We start from the raw sequence: 9218 nt of genomic DNA, 5'->3' as shown, positions 1-9218 counted from the left end.
ATAAGAATATATATATATATATATATGCATATATATAATAAATTAAATTCAATACCAAGATCACGTTCAGTTAAATATTAATTTATACTTAGATGCGAAATTAGTAGACTCACAAATTTAATTGAAATTTTTTTTAAGAGTCCTTTATCTGTTTAACACAAGTGCGTTTTAATGGTCCTCATTGAAACCGATTTGATTTGATATATCGCTGCAAATTGCATAGACGTGATCGTACACAAACGATTATCAGTGTTCGCAATGTGTATAAGCGCAACGCAAGCAAGCAATTCGTTTATGGAACGCAATCGGTGAGTGTTAATCCATACGCGTCCGCTCCAAGCTTGCAATTATAGACAGATTAATCACGATCACGCGCATGCGATCAACAGCTCTGCAATTTGACTACCTCTTCGTCTGCCACTCACTTTCGGATGATGCAAATGATATAACGGAACTAATTGATCGAAAATTTGAAATGCAAATTTCGTCGCGCGAAGTATTTCGAATATATAAATTTCTGCAGATGTGACCGCAATTAACGCATATCTATGTTAAATAAACAAATCTCTATTGTATAAAAATCGGATGAATATGATGCCAAGATGTAAATTCTATTCTATTTATTATATAAGTAGGATATCCAGCAAAATCTGACTCAATTCAAGGATAATTTCGAGTCATCGAAAAATAATGGGATAAATCCTGATTTTTCCAAAATTTAACTCATTGATTTGCACATATTATATGCTTTATATTTAAATTAGGGCTCTGTACGAATTAATTAAAATACTAACAAATAATTTGAAACAATATTATTTATTGTTTTATAAATATAAAACGAACATTCTATCAAACAATTTTTGTACTATGTTCTATTTTAGACATTAAATTCAAGTTTCTCATTTTCAATTGGTAACTTATTGCATTTTTAAGGGAGGACTTATTGATAACTAAATACAACTTTTCTTCTTATTTTTTCTTTTCTCACGCTCTAACTTTTTTAGAATGAAAAAATGATAAATTCCAGGAAACCCTGAAACTTCAGGATTTTTCAAGAATTTTCTAGAATACATAAAATTCCAGAATCCAAGTATAATTCTAGAATCCAAGAATATTCAAGGATCGCTGGACATCACATAAGTAAAGGATTTGTCTAAAAATTATCGTACGCACTTTTCCAAAAAATAAATACAATCTGTTACTCGTTTTGCTAACCAGATTTAACTGCCACAGCCGTAATTTAAGACACCTTATCGTTATCATAAACCTAGACTTAAGATGTTCTTGAGAAAGATTATACACTTAACGCTGCGATGAATGCACTGTAGAAGTTTACGATATTATTCTTGTCAATTTTTTCCACAATGCGTTTCGAACTGAAACTTGCAAATTCAATGCGCGCTTTGTCGGAGAAACTTTATAGTACGTGGAACGCGAATGTAATCGTAATAGAAAACAAGTACGCACAAGTGCGCACAGATTAGATTAAAATACCCGTGAAAAATATTATCTTTTCAATTTTAATATCTTTATATTCTTTTTTATTTTATTCTTCCTTTTTTTTTTAAAGAAGAATCCTATTAAAACAATTTGTAAAAATTAATCCCCCTTTGTAATAATTTCTTTGTACTTTATAACAATTCCAAAGTTGTTACAAATTCCTCATTTAAACACACATTCTGATTTTTCTTGCGACAGTTTCCCTGATATTTCTTTGATTTCCAGTTTGACGACAACCCTAAATTCGCTTTCAGAATGAGACTATCAGAACCCCACGATTCTCTTAATAGTTATGCGACCGTTCATGCGTCTCAGTAACGTCCGTAAATCGGATCGCTGCAAAATAGGAGAGAAGCGAAATAAAGATAAAATTTATAAGCCCGCAAAAAATTGTTCGGTACGCCCTCCAATAAATATTTATACATGAAAGATGTCGCACGAGAAAAACATTCGCGGGATGTTTTGCGAGGGTAGTGAATGTCTACGAATGGTCGTGAAACGTTCCCCATCCTGCGATTTATTCCCAGTTAAAATCCGAGCCCTCGGTGAGCTCGTCGTGCGCACCACAGCAACGGTGGAAATTTATAGATCCATGCGCCGGTCTTTCCAAAGATGTCCGTAATAGTCGCGGCAAAGAGGGGAAGTGAACGAAAGTCCGCAAAAAAAAGAAAAGAAAAAAGGAGGGGGGGGGAGGAAATCGCTATCGTATACCTACGTGGGTATAAACGAGCATAATGTTCCCGAGAATAGCGTCCTATTGCGCTAGAATATTGTGCGATGAAACGGAAGGGGCGTCGGTTTTTACGCCCCTCTCCTCTCAACACGCATTGCACGCATCGTAACGATCCTCAGAATTTGTGATCAACATCCGCACCGTTGCGATATCGTATCATGGCTCTCGGAACGAGATTCATATGCTATAGCTACTACCAACAGGATTTAGAATAAAGATGAGTTCACACATAATTGCACGGAGGAGAATCTCGAACGTGCTACGTATGTACGTACATAGGTGTGAATTAATCCTTTGACTTCGTTCGTATCTCCTCCTTTTAATTGCGGGATGTAAAACGCGGTGAATGTGTCAGGAGGATAGGGGAACAGAGTCCGGAACAAAGGAAATTCGTGCGGAAAATTTGCGACCTTGCTAAATTTTACGCCTTCGTGCTAACGACGTAATTATATTAGAAATAAGAGCGTTAAGAATAATGCCAGAATAGTAGACACTATTGTATTATTTATTTCCCCGTTTCAAAATGAAGTTTTTAAATGCTACATTAATGTTTAAGATTTAACAAGATGGTAATAAAATATTCTATTTAAAAATGACTCGTTTTATCTATAACTCTTGTTTTAATTCTTTGATTTATTATCATTCGAGTCGTTATTGCTTATCTTGTTAATTTAAAAATATCCATTATATCATGATTAAATATTTAATTAAATTATAATCGATTTTTAATCGCTCTAAAATAAAATTACGATTTTAGAGAGATTAAAAATTGATTATAATCAATTATTATAAAATGTTAATTATTATTTTTCTAATTATTAACAAAAATGTTAATTATTATTCTTTTAAAGAGAATCCTGCAATGTCTCAAAAAATTCAAATATTAGAAAATAAAGTTAATGCAATTATGAAGTTCATACTTGAAGTTCATAAAAAAGTCGACATCGGTAAAGATGTCGAAAGATCAATAAGAAATATATCCGATATATTAACCGCAATACAGAAGTTAACAGAGATTTTTTCCAGAGATGACGAGTGAAAAGATACACAAGCAACCGGGTTCTAGCAGCATCCTCTCGACTTTAAATGCATCATGGTGGCGTGATTCCATGCCGTTGGCCTTGGGAGCTGCTAGAACGTTCAGGCTCCTCCTCGCTCGGTGGCCCTGAGAAGGTGGCCACGGTCAAGGTTACGAGCATCCTCCCTTCTCTCCCTTCACTCTTTCGTATTCTTCTCCCTCTTCCCCAACGTTAGTAATCGCTTGTGCATATGTGCACGCATCACACATGCACGCACAACAAACTACACAACGGGTCCCGACCGCCCTACTCGTACACAGGCGAATCTAAACTCGCCGTTGCATCTTGGTACATGTGCACTCGCCTCCAGGTACTCCAGCCGATTGTGCTCGAAACGAAAACGAAACCAAGAATGCAAACCCGAAGGTTAGCCGTCTTGCTTAGCCGTCGTGTTCGAAAAACGCTTGAATTAATTCGAACGATACAGAGCTTCTAATAAACTATTATAATGATGTATTCGAAATATTAGTACATCAACAATAAGGGCTCTAAATAATATAAATTTAAAATGTATAGAATGACAGGGTATTGAAAAGCCAACCGCAAAACTTATTGCGTAAGTTAATTTATATTCTATTAATAATCACGTAGAATTGTTTTTCAAATCTAATCTCGTCAAGATTTTAAACATGCGAGATTTTGAATAACAATAACTCGTGATTATTGATAGAATGTAAATTAATTTACGTAACTTAAGTTCTGCGGTTGGCTTTTCAATACCCTGTCATTTTATATATTTTTAATTTATAATGTATTTATTTATGTATTAATATATTATTATTATCATTATATTTATATATTAATAATTCAAAGAATTCAAAGAATACGCCAAATAAAAATATATGTCAGAAGTAGTGTTAACTAACATTTACTTACTGATATATTTATACATATCATAAATTCAATATTTGAACATATTACAAATAAGATTTAATTCCTTCCTCGACTTTGATGCCAACAATTTTTTTAACGAATAAATTTTTTAAAAACGAAATTTCTGAAATAATTAATAATTATATAAAATTAAGAATTATTGATTAAAACACTTTTTTTTAAAGAAATACTATTGACTAGAAGAAAAAGCATTTTCGAACTTCATCATGCATTATTCGTCACGCTTGTTTATCCAGGGAATAGGCGCGTCTCGAAACTAAGACTTAGAAAGGCGTGTCCTAATCATTTTGATCAAAATATATTTTCGCACATATATGTATTATAATTAGAATACATATACATATGATTATAATTATTATAAATAATAATTCATAAGAAAACATTCTGCTAATGCTTTCATAAGAAAAGGTTCTGCATAATGCTTTTATATTAATCAATTAAAAACAAAGGAACGTAATAATTACTGGAAATAATTGTATTTACGTGATATTTTATTTTAATTTTACCTTTTTTTTATTTGTCAAAATTACTGATATATAATAAAATAATAAGAAAATTATAATTTTATCTTTCATTTATAAATACATAATAATAAATACGAAGACGACAAACATTAAGTTCGCGCGCTACGATCTTTTTTAGACCAATCATTACAAATATATCAAATTTTATGTAGATATAAGCGTCTTAATTACATCATCTATTTTCGTATAAAAATATTATATGAACGAACATTGACATAAGATAAAAATATAATAGTATTAATAAATTGAAAAAAAATATAAACAGAAGACGAAAGAGTACGACAAAAAATTACCAGTACGCGATTACTCCCAGGTTATCTGTAAACGGCGAGATAAATCGAGTAAATTCTCAATTGAGCAAATAGGCAGCGTAGGTCAGAAGAAATTTAGAAAAATTCCGGCGTTTTATAATACGACGAAGAGCAGGCCCAGAAAGAGAGTTTCCGACCCGTCGAACTGGAGGAGGAACATAAACAGAAATAGGACAGGTTTCCAAGGTTGCATCTATATATAGGACGCACACATGCATATGGCACGCATATATACGCGAGGAGTGAGCGCGTACTATGGGTTGAAGCGCGTAATCGCGTGGTGCTCTCTCTCTCTCTCTCTCTCTCTCTTTCTCTCTCTCTCTCTCTCTCTCTCTCGCTGCCCTTCGTCTTCTCGCTCTCTTACCAGAGGTCTAGAGCAACCTAACACGCGTATGAGACTATATTATATACGCACGTAGTACGTACGCACATCGCACAACACACCATGTCCCGATGTCGCTCTATAGAGAGCGATCTACGCGCGACGAGAAAACAGACCAGCGACGTTCATTCATGCCCTCTCGAACGCACGTCCAGAGAGGAGTTACTTTACGACACACGGACGTGAACAACGACTTCGCCTTCGTTTCCTCCACAACGACGCAACACGGTTCTTTTATTTCCCTCAAAATATACCGTCGAATATAAATCCTTGTGTCAAGGAAAACAAATGTATTACAATTTTGGATTGTGTTGCGTCTCGTGACGTTAGAACCAGTCAAAATATAATCTATGTTTAAAATCTTATGAATATTAGCCCGTAGATTGATCCAGAATTCGCACACGAGGAAAAAGAGAAGAAAAATTGTAACACAGTATTTTTCTTTTTCGTAATGCATCGATGTTATTTTTATGCAATATCGTCAAGGTTAAGTAATTATTTAACGCGCCAACTCGAAATTGCCTGATAATTTTTTTTACGACAGAATACAAAAATTAACTATTCTTATAGAAAGACCTTGTCACATACAAATTCTTGCAAATTCAAGAAATGTAATAGCGTGATACTTCAATTCTGATAATCTAATTTTACAAAATAATTTTACAATTTTACAAATTTATGAAACAATGTTGGTAATATTTTAACAAAAAATATTTCAAAATTTTTAACAAAAATTTCTGTATTGTGAGTTAAAAAGGTACCGAATTTTATTCCATACAAACTAATATTCTCTTTTAATATGAAAATTACGACGATGGCGAGTTGAACAAAAGAACTGTCGATGATCCGCAGTACGCATAATACGAAACGTCAAAAAATTTTAACAAAGGCAATCGACCGAATAAAATTTACCGAGTTCATTTGCCAATGCAACGTTTTAACAATTTTAAATGTCCAATTAAAAATTTTAGTGCAAAAAAAAACGCGCAAAATTCATATTAATGTAATACAGATGCAAGCTTCTTTTCGAAAAAGCAAAGTTCCGATTAGTTTTAAAATATTCTTGAAACTTTGATTTTTTTTAAAACTTCCTACCCGTAATAAGATCCTGTTTCTTTGAAACGCTCTTGAAAAGTGGTATGGAGCCGCGTGCATATTTCAGAACTTCACTTGAGTGCGCGAACCGGTTCCGCAAACTCTTTCGCAAAACCGACGAGCAACGATTAATATTAAAAGTCAGTAGAGCGAATTAATCGGCGGTTGGGACCGCTATCGAATTTGCGCAAACTTCGACGTCGTTTCTGCCTCTTCCCCTTCCTCGAGAATTCTTAGTGTTCGAATTTCACGAAGCGACGAATCGAAATCCATTTGTCTTTCCGTGAAGTCGAATATCGTTGCTACTTTGTGAGATCTTGATGTTTATTCGAATACTCATAATGCGCAATACTACAATTGCGATAAACTTCAACAGGAGATCCTTTTTAGGAGTACTAGACAATCTAGATGTAACATAATGATGTAACAAACTTTTTATCTGAGCCAAATGTCGGTAACTTTCCTATTGACTATTTCTTCGATCATTTTTTATCTGATGGCCTCACATGATCTGAGAATATAAAATGTTATTGAACAACTTGGAGAGTTGTCACAAATACAAAAAAATGATACGACTCTTATGATCTGTGACACGTTAAGGCTACGGTCGAAGTCTCACTACAAATGTTTTGAAGCGTTTGATGGCCTAATTGGAAGAATTTTGAAAAAATTGAGCAATCAAAAAACGCTTTAAAGCATCGCATTGACTGAATCCTAAGTTACATCATGTTACTACAAGATTAAATTTCGATGACTGACTGCTTCAAATTTGACTCCATCATCAATGCGCAACTTCTTAACATTATGGTCTATCGTTCAATAAGCAGTGATTCTTTAATATAACGTAGTTATTAGAGCAAACAGACTTTTGCACTACTCTGATACAATTGAAATTCTAGAGCTCTTTCAACCCTCTCTTTTTTTGTCTCGTTAAAGACTTCCGTTTTATCCCTATTCTCAAGAACCGAGAGCATATCTTCCGAGAATCTTTGCCATCATTTGGACACCATCTGCCGCGATAGAAATCGCGCGGTACGTTTTTATCTAAATATTTGGAGATCATAAAACGTGGCGAGCGACAAACTCGTAAAAGAAACGACTGGATTAACTACGGTCCGGTGGAACGCGGTTACGTAACAAGGAACCAAGTAGCAAGTTGAAACCGAATCCAATTTTGCTGCTATGTGTTTGCGTAAGGCGAGATTTATTCTCGTGTGGCCAGCGTTTAAAACAACACATTTAAAAATAGAAAATATTGTGGATTTTTTGAATTTCATGATTTATATACGAGTTGTCGTAACGAACTTGCTTTTGTATAAAAAAGAATGTTCAATATTCAAAAGCGGAACTACTTATTAGTGCTCGAGTCTTTCTTAGCCACACCCAGTTTTTACATCATAAACATTAATATTGTAAGCAATCTCTACTTTTTATATACATTCTTAAATTCCAATCTATCTATATATATATAAGCGGTTTTCCAGTTTTTTGTGAATTACATTGAAAGACTTCGACCTTCTTTCATTCTCACGTGTCTGCTTTAAGGTGTCGTCTTTTCCGGAAGACACACCCACACTAAGGCAAAGATTTCGATGGGAAAATGACTCCCGACGCGTTCCTTCTCATCTATCATTCTTCCGAAGATTCGGCTTTTTTCTTTCTTTAGCGAAATGTAGACTCTCATTTGAGAGTCTCATTTGCGTGAAACTAACGATATCTTTCTATCTCACAAAAGTAAAAAGTGTACAAAGTAGTAAAAGTCCGAAACATCTAAAAATATCCTTTACTAAATATTTGAATAATACTTATCATTTACTTTCGATAAACAAAAAAAAAGTTTAATCAAATTAATAATTCTTAAATAAAGAAATATTGGGTTGTCCGGAAAGTTCGTGCCGATTTTGAAGGAAAAATTGAAATGCAGAAAATTTAAATTTTAGAGTACATTTATTAAATTTAAATCTTTTGCGGCACGAACTTTCCGGACAACTCAATAAATGTTCATATTTAGTAAATTTTCAATTAGTACTATTGAAACAAATACTTATTAAATTTTGATATATTTTTCTTAATGTATTAATCTTTCATAATAGACGACACAAATTGAAGTATCAAATTACGACATTTCCTACACAAAAAAACTTCTTAAATCAACCATAATATACTCATGTATAAGCAAAAATATTGTAACCTTGCTTCGAAGAAATTATTCTTGATTTGATTGAATTTGTTTTGATGCAAGTATTACTTTGCACTCAAATCAAGACTTGCTTAATCAAAAATCTTTTTGATACATTAATACAAATTCAATCAAATCAAGAAATTATTAAAATCTTTAAAGCAAGATTACAATATTTTTGGTTATGTATATTATGGTTGATTTAAGAATAGAAAGTCTTTCTTTCTGTGTATATTTACAAAAATTTGTATTTCAGTTGAATTCCTTCTATAAAAATAATTTAGCTTTGCTTGTTATAAAACAAATTATCAGGCAATTTTCAGCTACATTAAGAATGAATAATACCGTTAATGTGCACTGTGTTAATATTTAAAAAAAATGTAATACATTTTTATAGAAAAAAAAGAATATAAATATAGATAGAAGAATGTTGAATAAAAGGGATCTAAAATTCCTTTCCCCTTTTACACATACATATTATATACAATATACCTACATATACACACACACACACACACACA

General features: G+C 33.0%; 1 protein-coding gene across 1 annotated transcript in view; it reads right to left on the bottom strand.

The window, feature by feature from the left end:
- Nucleotides 1-9218, bottom strand: part of LOC108693396 (headcase protein) — a 156074-nt gene that overhangs the window by 145370 nt on the left and 1486 nt on the right. The gene's annotated exons all lie outside the window — the stretch shown is intronic.

Source organism: Atta colombica, unplaced genomic scaffold (genome assembly GCF_001594045.1).
Source record: "Atta colombica isolate Treedump-2 unplaced genomic scaffold, Acol1.0 scaffold9, whole genome shotgun sequence".
Taxonomy (NCBI): Eukaryota; Metazoa; Arthropoda; class Insecta; order Hymenoptera; family Formicidae; genus Atta; species Atta colombica.
The sequence above is the reverse complement of the archived record's forward strand: the minus strand, read 5'-3'. Positions and strand labels throughout refer to the sequence as shown.